This window comes from Phaenicophaeus curvirostris, chromosome 9 (assembly GCF_032191515.1).
Source record: "Phaenicophaeus curvirostris isolate KB17595 chromosome 9, BPBGC_Pcur_1.0, whole genome shotgun sequence".
NCBI lineage: Eukaryota > Metazoa > Chordata > Aves > Cuculiformes > Cuculidae > Phaenicophaeus > Phaenicophaeus curvirostris.
This window is the reverse complement of record NC_091400.1, coordinates 36,866,821-36,879,613: the sequence shown is the minus strand read 5'-3', so window position 1 is coordinate 36,879,613 and position 12,793 is coordinate 36,866,821. Positions and strand designations below refer to the sequence as shown.

General features: G+C 41.2%; 1 protein-coding gene across 5 annotated transcripts in view; it reads right to left on the bottom strand.

The window, feature by feature from the left end:
- Positions 1 to 12,793, bottom strand: part of PCDH15 (protocadherin related 15) — a 599,860-nt gene that overhangs the window by 415,117 nt on the left and 171,950 nt on the right. Inside the window, exon 1 of one of the 5 annotated variants that reach the window (XM_069863954.1) lies at positions 1,389 to 1,526. The exons of 3 other annotated variants lie outside the window; for them this stretch is intronic. The gene's annotated coding sequence lies outside the window, so the exon portion shown is untranslated. Of the gene's footprint in view, positions 1 to 1,373; positions 1,527 to 12,793 lie in introns of those variants that run through there. One more of the 5 variants, XM_069863955.1, reaches the window with a different exon arrangement.

The following is a 12,793-nucleotide window of genomic DNA, read 5'->3' as shown; positions in this document are numbered from 1 at the left end:
AGAAACATGCATAAAGATATATATACACATATACATTAAGAAGTGCCTAATAAATGAATACATTTTACTTGTTGGTGTCAGACTTTAGCAGTTCTCGAAGCTTGGAAGAATCCCTTTTAAGCCTACCCAAGTCTGGAACATGAAACAAGATCCAAGCACAGACAGTGCCAAACTATTGAAGTCACAGTCAAACAATAAGCAGGAGTTATAATTCCCTCTCTTCTGTCTCTCTCTGAATGTAATGGCTGTGAAAGGCATGTCTGAAGAGCTCTCTTTGGTGATCCAGGACTCAAAACCCATGGCAGCATCCAAATCATAGAATCATAGAATCACCAGGTTGAAAAGACCCACCAGATCATCGAGTCCAACCATTCCTATCAAATACTAAACCATGTCCCTCAGTGCCCCTAATGCCATGGCCTTGTCCTACAAACACCTCTGTGGTCCAGGTACCTATGCCCTTCAGTTGCTCTCAAAAAGCAGGCAAACTATCAATCAGCTTTAAAAAACAGTTTTCTCCTGTGAACAATTGTTCACAAAAGCACGAAACCAACACTTTCAGAACCTCACAAAATTGGCCTGGCTTCCACTTGCTGCTACAGCAACGAGGGCGTAAGAGGCTGAGCTACAGATAAAGACTGTTTCATTCCTGTCCCACATGAACTCAGCTTGTTTGGGCTTGCATTCTGCTTCCTACTCACCAGGTGAGCTGATGGTAGGTAGCAGGGGAAATGAAGAAAAATCACTTAAATTATTTGCTTATCCTTCAGCAATAAAAGGACAGAGAAATGCAACACGCAAAATAAAATCCCCCTTGAAGAAAAGGGGGATTTTATATCCAAATATTAGTTATTATGAGAGATCTGACTTCTACTCAACTAGCAATATTTTAAAAGCTGTAACCCTGTCTGGGAGGTTTCCCTTATCGCTTTAGCAATAAACCAAAAAACTGCATTACGGGCTTTTGGTATACGTGTTTCTCTCTCTAGTGCCTTCTCCCAGACTTTGCTCGGTTTCTAGCTGCTACACTCAATCCATATAGTTGATTATCTGCTTTACTTCGTGAAAGTTTATAGTTCAAATGGTTATTATTTAACAGTTTATCACTCACAACTAAATTTTATTGAAAGGCAAGAGGCTGTCTTTGGAGACAGGGCTTTACAGCCCTGCTTGAAATCAGAAAGAACTACAATATAGCATATTATACGCACGGAATTATACAATACAACACCCAGTAAATTTACTTCTAATAAACTACTACACAACATTTTACATTATTCTTGCTTCCACAGTTCACCACACACACAGCCCTGACCAGTAATTACGATGTACTGAAGATTTACTAAGGGAAAAAAAAAGAAAAAAAGAAGTACTTTTTGCTATCCAACCTGCATTGACTTTTGCCCAGGACACAATGGAAATCTCTGTTCCGGCATTGACCTTCTAGTTGGATCTTCATATGAATTCCACTTCCAACGATAACCGCTTTCTTTCAGTAGTCCTATATACCACAGACCTGCAAGTTAACTGAGGACGGTAAGTCAACTGCACACTAGCTCCTTGTCACTCAAGGCTAATTCCCACAGATTAGAGAAGAAAATCCTTACGCTCTCCCAGGTCCTAAACCCTACTGTTAGAGAAGAGCATTTTGTTTCATTCTGATTTGTCTTTTTAGGGGAAAAAAAACCAAACAACCAAAATCAGAATCACTCATTAATTATTACTACCTGCACCAAAAATTCCAGAGGAGATGAACTAAGACCAATCTCTGACCATGAATAAGTTCCCTAACCATGTCCTATGAACGCCATGGATGTTTACCCCGATTAACTCAACAATCACGTGGTTACTTGTTGTCAGCAACAAACCCACAACCACAAATCCCCCCGCCTCTGCTTTTCTAGTGTTCTTATTCACCTGCTCCCCAAGGCTTGCTGAGCACAGTTACTCCAAATAGGAGGCTTTGAAACTCTGTGAAAAATCATCAGAGGAAGAAAATCTACATCATTCTTCTTTTCCTCACCACAAAAAGAAGATTTTCCCTAAATTCAGAGGTGTATTCATCCTCCTGATTCCTTAATGCCTCTAGACAAAGGCTTGTTCCCAAAGACTGTGGGCACCACTTGGCAGGGGTATCCACTCTTTTAAGTAGAAGCCTGACCTCTCATTTGTAAATTTTGTCCATACCATCTGTACTTGTTTACCCACTTCAATTCTTCCCCTTCTCCCAGTCTGTTTCTCCCTCAGAAGACAGAGAAGTCTTAAATTATCACTGAGAGCTTCCCAGAAAAAGATGCTCACCTCAAACACACAGACCCAAACTGCAAAGAGCCCATCAAACCCACCTGCCAGCTCACTTTGCTGCAAATCCTCTTTTTCTAAGTTCTGGATAAAGGGTGAGTTTCAATGCACTTTTATCAGCCGTTCTAAAAAGCACCAAGTGGCATGAGACTGAGGCTGCTCTTTTGGTTCCACTTTTGGATCACAGTATTTTGATTCACTTTCTCTTCTCTGCTTAAGAACGGATATTTAGGATGAAGGTCTTAAAATATAGCAGGAGTTCACAGTTCTACAGTTCTGAGCCCCTACTAATATTAGACTCTTGAGGATTAAAAAGGAAAAAAAGAGACTTTGCCATCAGTCCAACACAATGACAGCACTGCCGTTTTTTACGATGCTGAGGCACATACAATAAGGGAGCAGGGAGCAAATAATTACCTTTTGAGTGCCAATGAGCTTACTGTGCATGTGGCTAGAGTGGATTGACTTGGGGTAAGGCAAGCAGAAATGACGCAGGCATTACAGCCCACGGCGAATAACAGAGCACTGAATATCTGAGTTGGCAGTATTTGCATCTTAAAATGCTCTGCATATTTATTTACTGTTGAAAATTCTTGATTGTTTAGATACATATCGTGCAGTAGAAAAAATAATTTTCTTCACATTTCTTATCCAGTCGAGGAGGGAAGATTGTAACCACTCAATGCCTGCAACTTCACCTCTTAGAATAATTTCTATGTTAATGCATTATTATGTGATAGATTTTGAGCGAGGGTCAAGTAACTCTTGGAAACAGGAACATCATGCATATTGTGAAAGTTAATGGAAACATATTTAAAGTATATTGAAAAGAACAAAAGTGGATTAAGAATACCTTTAAGTATTCCCAAAATGCATTTTTATGTTGATTCAGCTCTTAAAAGAAGTCAGATAAAATATTTCAAATGGACCTGAGATATGTGTTAAGTTTTATAGAGAAAAGACCAATATGATTAACATTCTGGCTTAAAAGATTTTGCAGATAACCCTCTTATTCCTTCTCCATGTGTTGCTTTCCACCTCATTTCTAGTTTTATGCACGAGTGTTCCAGAGCTGAATGCAAATCCTCCAGAGTAAAGCACAGCAGCAACTACCACCTGTGCTTGACCAAATCAAACAACCGTTAGGAACAATTGCTTCCACATGTAAGAAAATTTTGCCTCCAGATATATACTGAGCCTGGCAAAGGAAGACTAATGCGGCAGGTTTGTCCCTGTACTTTGGTGGTTTTCTGTCTGAAACTCCAGAATCTGCAACTATTACATAGAATAACAGAATCATAGAATAGTTAGAGTTGGAAGGGACCTTAAAGATCATCCAGGTCCACCCCCCCTGCCACGGGCAGGGACACCTCCCACTGGATCAGGTTCCCCAAGCCCCATCCAACCTGGCCTTGAACACCTCCAGGGACGGGGCAGCCACAGCTTCCCTGGGCAACCTGGGCCAGGGCCTCACCACTCTTATGGTGAAGAAATTCCTCCTTATGTCTAGGAAGAATGTCTATGCCCCTCTCCAGTTTATCCCCATTGCCCCTTCTCCTATCACTCCAAGCCTTTGTGAACAGTCCCTCCCCAGCTTTTTCATAGCCCCTTCAGGTACTGGAAGGTCTCTATAAGGTCTGCCTGGAGCCTTCTCTTCTCCAGGCTGAACAACCCCAACTCCCTCAGCCTGTCCTCGTATGGAAGGTGCTCCAGCCCTTGGATCATCCTTGTAGCCTCCTCTGGACCCGTTCCAACAGCTCCATCTCCTTCTTATGTTGAGGAGTCCAGAACTGGACACAATACTCCAGATGAGGTCTCATACGAGAGGAACAGAGGGGCAGAATCCCCTCCCTCTCCCTAACAGAGAATAACAGTTTAGAAGTGTCCTTGACAGGCCCTCTTAGATGACACAACACCAGAAAGGAAGGAACATGTGCCAATGCTCTACCTGCACTGCTAGTTTTCATCATCCATTTGCCCTCATTTTTGTTTTCTCTCCTGTCACTGTGTCTATGAATCCACTTCTACAAGTTTATTTGACAAACCACCTCACTGTCCTTTGCAAATCTCTCCTTCAGTCTCCCCCTATAATTGCCAAGCACAAGTGGATAGATGAAGAACATAGTTTTTTAATATAATTCTTTTACTCAGATTTTTATTTTATCGTGAAAATATAATAATTCAAAACATGTTCCAGATCACAGCAATGCCTTTTCTCTCTCCCTTCTAGATATTACTTATGCTCAAGTGATTTGTCTTAATTGAGACAGCTCCCTTGCTCTAAGCTTAATCTTTTTTTATCCCCATTGTCTCACAGAATCATAGAATAGTTCATGTCGGAAAAGACCTTTAAGATCGATCTTTGAGTCCAACCCCTTAACCTAGCACTGCCCACTCCACAACTAAGCCACGTCTCTAAGAAACAAGTCTACTCAATTTTTATATACCTCCAGGGTTAGCGATTCCACAACTTCCCTGGGCAGCCTCTTCCAGTTCGTGACAACCCTTTCAGTTTTCGGATATTTCCTCATATCCAGTCTAAAGCTCCTCCGGCAGAACTTAATGCCATTTTTTCCTTTCCTATCACTTATTTCCTGGGAGAAGAGACCAATACTTGCCTCACTACAGCCTTCTTTTAGGTTGCGGCAGAGAGTGATGAAGTCTCCCCCTCGGCTTCCTCTTCTCCATACTGCACAGCCCAGGCTCCCTCAGCTGCTTCTCATGAGACTTCTTCTCTAGCCCCTTCATCACTTTCACTGCCCTTCTCTGGACGCGCCCCAGCCCCTCAATGTCCTCCTTGTGCTGAGGGGCTCAAAACTGAACACAGGATTTGAGGTGCAGGTTTACTGACAACACTGAGTGCAGGGAGACAATCACTTCCCTGCTCCTGCTGGCCACAACATTTCTGATCCAAGCCAAGATGCTGCTGGCCTTTTTGGCCACCTGGGCCGCTGCTGGCTCACATTCAGCTGCTGTCAACCAACACCCCCAGGTCCTTCTCTGCCAGGCAGCTTTCCAGCCACTCTTCCCCAAGCCCGGAGCGTTGCCTGAGGTTGTTACAGACCCACGTGCAGGAGCGAGCAGTGAGCCCTGCTGAACCTGACACAATTGGCCTCAGCCCATTGACCCAGCCTGTCCACAGCCCTGTGTGCAGCCTTCCTTCCCTCGAGCAGATCAACACTCCCACCCAATTTGGTGTCATCTGCAAACTTATTGAGGGTGCATTTGAAGTCCCTGTCCAGATCAATGACAACGCTATTAAACAGAACTGGCTCCAATACTGAGCCCTGCGGAGCACCACTTGTGACAGGGCACCAACTGGATTTAACTCCAGTCACAACTCTTTTCTTTCCAAGTCTTCGGGTACTTTCTCTTCTTGTTAACTCTTCGTTCTCCATTCTCTGTATATCTGCATCAATCCTTTGATCGGTTCTCCGTTTCAATAATGCATCTCTGTTCTTCCTTGCCATTCCCCACCTTGCCAGCTCCTGACTTTATTTCCTCTGTGCTGACCCCCACAAGTTCCTACTCCTTGCTCTTTTCTTCCTCCTGTTTCTGAAGCACCTCTTCTCTCTTGGAACCGCCTCCTTTTCTGCTATGCTATTTCTTCCTCAAGTACTTGGATGATACACTTCTCTTTCTCCTCCTTTCCTCCTCTCTGTGTCATCCTCTTGGCTATCCCTACCTCCTTTCTCTTCACCTCATGGACTCATCTGACGGCTCTTAGGGAACTTTTTTCAGTGGCTGAGGTCTCAGCCTTCTGAATGCAGTGTAATCCACTTCTGCCATGCTGTGGTTCCTCTCCACATATCTCCACCAGTGCTCTGCTTCATGCAATAACATGCGATAATCAGCTATACCAAAACTTACAGAATTTCCAAACTTGGCTGTCAGGCATCTGTTAGCTTTTTTACATCAGTGTTTTGCCACGTAGAGACAAACATACACTCTCCTTCAGAACATGCTGTTCACATACATTTCATTCCTGATGCATTTCCAGCTTTTGTGTTTGGGCAGAAGTATCTGTGGAGACTAAACTCTTATCACAAGGGTGCCAGCATCTGGAAGCAGCCACATATCCAATTGAAGAAGGTCAGGAATTCCACATGCCTTTTTTCAGCACAGATTCCAAGTGTTTTGACACTCCAGGGAAACAGATACAGACAGTGCATCCTGAAGAGTTGTGAGTGCTGGTAGGAGATTTTGATTTACTCCTAGAATCAACATCACTCATCATCCTCTTCTATTGATTGATCCCAGATGGGATCTTGATACAAAGGAAATAACGCTCACAGCCAGTTTAGTGAAAACAGTCCCTCTAAAAATGGACTTCAGGCCAATGCTCTGTGAGCACATGAAGTCAATACTAGGCGGCTTCTCTACAGCTCCCGGTTCATTCGGCAAGAAACCAGAGGGACTGCCAAGCTCTAACCATTCTCTCTCCTATCTCCCCATCCTCACCACTAGCGACCTGCTAACAGCAGCAGAATACTTTGGAAGACCATTTTCAACCATGTCTTAAAAAACACCCTGAAAAAATAAAAAGAAGAAAAATAAAAAATAAAAAACACCCTGAAGTGAAGGTATCTCCTTTATTCCTTAGTGGTGTCCAAGCTTTCACTACCTGAGATCCAATCTTGCTACTTAAAAAGCACAAAAAACCCCCATGCTTGGTGTTGGCTGACAGGTTCAAGTGTGCCACAGATTTGCAATGTCTCCTGTCCCACCTCCTTTTTCTCCAAATGAAAAAAAATAACAGGGAGAGTGAGGAATAACTCATGCTTAGGCCATGCCCTGAGCACAAGGTGATTCAAGGCTGAAAACAGTGCTCCTGCAGAAATTAGGGATTTTAGTTCCTAAGTATCTGAGTATCTGCTCCAGGTAAACCCAATAAGAGTGTTGGAATGGAGTTAGCCCAGAGCACGCGGTGATCATTTTAATGCCCTCAACACGCAATTCAAAACAGAGGTATTTATCTAAATAAAGTACTTGCTCAACTGGGTTGTATCTGTAACGGCCATGACATTGGCAGGTCAACAGCAAACACTGAATAATAAAACCGCTACGCAAGAACACAGAGGATCCTGCAGGTTTCTCCGCTGCTCTGTTCATCTATTACACGTTGTGTCTGTCAGCAGATTAAGAATAATGACAAATCATATTCAATAAACTCAAAATGTGGAACACGAACTATTTTGCATTCTCGCTGATAACTATAACTGATCTAAAATATCAGATTGTTACCAATCTTCATATAATGAGACAGCAGCTCATTAATGTAAAAAAAAGAGACTTTGTTTGCATTGTACTGAATTATAATTATCAGGAAATAAATACTCTATTGTTATACATTCAGAAGCAAACATAATTTTGACGTAAAGTCAAAGTCTTACAGCCCATTTCTTCCTTGCATTCTTTTGGCTAAAATGTCACAACTACCTTTTTGAATCATAGAGGTACATTTAATTGTCAAGTAGAAACATTAGCATCCGAGGGAATTATCTCATCTGAGATCATTCTGTAATCTATGCCTAATAATTATTTTCAAGAGAGAACAGCATTTCATTTTACGATTTATACAAGCTGGGTATCCAACATTCACATTCAGTGGAACTAGATTTTATTCATTTTAAATCAGAATGATATTAGCAAGTGAAGATACTGCCTAGTATAACTTTATACAAATAAGAAGTCGTGATTATAAAAAAGAAGTATGGTCATAGATCCATTCATGACAGAAGTCCTCATTTCTAAATATCCATGCAGTTTTTGTAAGGGAGAAGAAAGAAATATTTTCATTTCTTTCAAAACAACAAAGAAAGTCCCACAATAATAAGTGATATACAAGCCTTCTCTTTGCAAAGCAACATGCAAGAGTTGGGCTGGTTTTGCCTTGGGACATTTATTTATGCTGCAGAGATAAACTATTTTGGTGATTCAGGAAAAAACTATGTAACAACCTCTCCACCCAAACTCACTTTTAGGTTAAGATGAGTAATGAAAAAACATCAATCAGGAAGTGAATTTTCAGGATGATAAGCACTGAAGCAGAACACTTCACCAAAGACCTACATATAATTTTGACTATGGCAGAGCTTACATTAGGTCATGTGTTATTTTAAGCTGTCAGACTTGATCATGATAACCTTTTTTCCTACGAAACGCTACATTCCCATGCTAGAACGTGACATGACAAAGGCAGGTTTTTCCTCCTGTCCCCTTCCCCCTGAGAATTACTTTTGCCATAGTGGCACCCACAAATACACTTTAAATAGAGAACATCCTTCTCCCGCCCACAGATTAATTACCTCTGCAACAGCTGCAGTCATTAAAAGTAGCTAACTTTTATTCAGCTTAAAAGAAAGAAGTGTTTTCTTTCCCTTGAAAGAGCAATCAACCTTGCCCATTGATGCTATGCTGCCTTCCTGGCTCCACCAAAAACTCTGGCTGTTTTGACTGCATGATATATATCACCTATTACCAGTTAACTTGCTCCTAGCTTTGCTGTTCATTACGTGGAACCCATCAAATCTCCTTCCACAGTGCTGTTTTATGGACCACTCACTTTCACAAATCAAAGATAGTCACAGTAAAGGATGAAAGTTGACTTTTTTCCCTGGAGAATAATAAGTTCTCTTTGGGATGATTCAAAAACTTCAGTCTTCACAACGTGTTGAAAACAGACAGAAACGGTCTCCAGTAAAGTAAAACGAGATCAAAAATGGGACGCAAAGAGCTTGCCATAGCCGGAAAAGAGGTAAGCCTGAGACTGGGGGCATTGTGTGTACATGTGTGTCTCCCCTCAGACCTGACCAAGACTCTCACTTCGAGTCGTCTCAGGACCAGCTGAAAGTCTGCAGAAACAAGAATCTCCTTTCTTCTGCCAGTGCCTGTATGTACGTACTATTTTTTAGGTTCTAACGGGCAACAGAAATCGGTTCATGAAATCTGATGTGCAAATAACTTGACACCTTCCCCACTGCCCGGTGTTATCCCCTTCAAAACATAATAAAACTAAACCCCCAAACCGAACGCTCTAAGGACCCTTTGTGTGTGCAGAATGCAGCATCCCCATGTAGCGTTCTTGAAACAACCCTCTCATTACCGTTAACTTTCAAAGTATTTATCTCTATTTGGTCAAAAATAACACTTGTAAATCTAAAGCACTGCGTAAAAATAGTCACGGCAATAACAACACCACTAATAATGAGGATGGAGATCTTTTTAAACCATGAACAAATTTTGATTTTACTCTAAAATTAACTTGTGAAAAAATAGAGCATTTTGTACCACTTATGTTCATTGTTTACTTCCTCTATTCAGCTTTCTGGATGCTATTTATAAGAGGAAAGAATGAGTCACTGTCTTGTCTTGCGATGAGCCCTTGGGTATAGTTATATGTAATCATACAAGCTGGCACAGACAGGAACTTGGAGGCAGGTGCTTTTCAGGAGACAATGACAGCAACATCCATCGAGTAACAATGAAATCTCTATTCTGGGATTGAACACAACATAAGAAAGAAATATGCTTCAGAACAGGAAAGAGAGAGATACTCTTGATAAGATAGTGCCCATCCAAGAGAATGGCACCCTGATTATTCTCTGGAACACTTGAGAAAGGACCAAGAATGACTCTGGCTGCTGAAGGTTTTTCTTTAGTCACTTAGCACAAAACTAACACCTGCTTTCCTTAAATCTGAACAGTGTTTTAGGAAAAAATGGTGATATTTAGCACTCAGTGTATTTGGGGGTCAGTTGATAAAGATCAGCAGAGTTGATTCAGCAAGCTGGAAGGGAACTGCAGAATTTAAAGTTAATTTTCCTTACTTCTATTTACATAAAATTAGCAAGCAATAATATCCCACACATGCTCAGGGATTACAAGCACTAGCCAGGCAGATTTCCTCCTCTGCTTTTATGTTCAACATAAAGGACTTTGGGAGCTCCAGCAGCGATCCTAGAACATGCTGAACCCCCCCCATGTTCACTGCACAGATTACTGAACGGTTCCTTGCATGAAGTAACTTCATCTGCACTTTAGGATCTCTTTCCTTTGCAGGATACAATCCTGAAATCCCTGCAGGACAACACAGCCACAAAACCCTTTTACATGGACCTTCTGTACCAGCTCATTTGCTAATGTCTCCTGTTAACTGATCTGAGCCTGGCCTCAATCTTCTTTTAATGAAAGAGAAGGAAGAGGATACTTTAACAGCTATTATTAGCCCTTAGTACCTGTCTGCAGAAAACAAAAACTAGAGCCTTTAATTCCCCAGGCTTTCTTAGGGGCCCAATGAGACACTTTCAAGACAATCAGCATATGTAAAAAAATCACTAATGCCTAAAGATGTGGCGTACAGTGATTCCTTCACTTCAGAAGTGGGGAAGAACCTTAAACGAACAAGAAATGGCAGGGGGGTGGAATCAGATGATCTATAAGGTCCATTCCAACTCAAATCGTTCTATGATTCATTCTAAGAAAAGAAAAACTGATTATTTATAACCTTTCCACTTAGAAAATGAAATGCTAACTCCTGTAACTTTATCTGGGACTTTGGGGTAGTTACCTGGGTTTTGCTACTGTAGATTTTTTGCACCAGCTTACAAATCCATACCCAACCTCAGCACGTTTTTGTTGTTCATAACCTTCCCATGACGCAAATAACGCTCTTGCCTTACTGCAGGCTAAACTCTTCTATTTCTCTCTGGAGTTAGGAGTTTCACGAGGAAACGTAAAGGCTGCGGGCAGACAGAGCTGTACTAGCACAGAGCTGTTGGGTTTGGGGTGCAGAAGGGGTTTCATGGCTTTATCAAGCACAAGGGGGGTTGGAACTGGGTGATCTTTAAAGTCCCTTCCAACCCAAACTACTCTGTGATCTATGATTCCAAGTAGAGCAGCCAGTGGCAGGGAGCAGACCTCGACTCGTCCTGGAGCAGAAAGGCAACGCCAGCGGGATGGCTGCTGCGGGTGCTCAGAAATTGCAAAAATCTCCTTCTGTTTCTGAATATGAACTCTGCTCTCCTTATGTCTGTATTTTTTGTAAACATGCAAGAAAACTGGGTGGTTGTTTTTTTCTTTTGTTTAGTAATTGGTGAAAATAAGTTTTTAGGTCAAACATTTGCCAAAAGACAGGCTAAAATATTTAATGACTGAGAAAAATGGTACCATATGTGATTGCTTGCCTAACTGGATGACTTGATAATTAACTATAACAGGGTAATTGAGACATACGTAAATGGATTACACGCTTAAAGTTCAGACTGCGTTGGTTAGTTAAATGAATTACACATACTTCAAGTACAGCACAGATTGTGATTTCAGCTTGATTTTACTGTCATGGTCATTATGCAGCCTGAATAATGTACAGAAAGAGTTATTCACGGCTAAATTCACAAAGAATTCTTGACATATGTAGGAATGAATGTAAAAAAATATCTAGAGAGAGAAATAAACCCTGCAGCATTTTGGTGTAATGGTAATATAGGTTTATTTTTCCTGTGTTCATTCACAGTAAGTCACTAAACACCTACTTTTATATTTGCCTCATTAAATAAAGGCAAATGAGAACATAACAAACTTTTCCACAAGCAAACCATCAGTCTCAAAATAGGGGCATTGTTTTCATATATGAATAATTTGTTCTTGGCAGAAAAACAGATTTTCTTTAAATATATTAATACCTAGTGCTTGCGGTTTATACTGAATTATAAACATCAACAATTTTCACCTAGCTGTCTCTTGGTAAAACACTAATTAAAATCAGAACCTGGAATAGGGCTGGCTGTTTCTTACTGTCTCAGAGTTTTCTGTCTTTTACGTTACTGAAAGCTAAGGAAGGAGAAGGATTGCTACTGCTCTTCAAGAAATAACTTCTAAATTAACCTCTGTACCCCTATAAAGGGAGGATTTATGTAAGAAAAAATACAAAATGCCTACTTTATCCACGTCATCTAAACTTTTCTCATTTCCATGACCAAATTCATATAGGCAGCAATACAAAGACATATGTCCTTAAATTTTTGTGTCGTATTTGCTCTCTATGCTCCCTTCCTGATGCAGCACTGTACATACACTCATGTGTGTTTTTCAATAACATAGTTTAAGGAAACTTTGGGACATGGTTTAGGAGGCATGGTGGTGTTGGGGTGACATTTGCTAAGGGTTTATTGTCGTCTATAACAAGCTACAAATGTACTTATGATATGATACAAGAAACTTAGAATCATAGAGTCATTAAGGTTGGAAAAGACCTCGAAGATCAAGTCCAGCCATCAGCCCAACACCACCATGCCTCCTAAACCATGTCTTAAAAGTGCCACGGCTACATGGTTTTTTAACTCCTCCAGGGCTGGTGACCCCACCACTTCCCTGCCCAGCCTGTTCATTTAACTACGCTCAGTAAAGAATTTTTTACCAATACCTAATCTAACCCTCCCCTGATGCACCTTGAGGCTGTTTCCTCTCGTCCTTCACTTGTTACTTGGCAGAA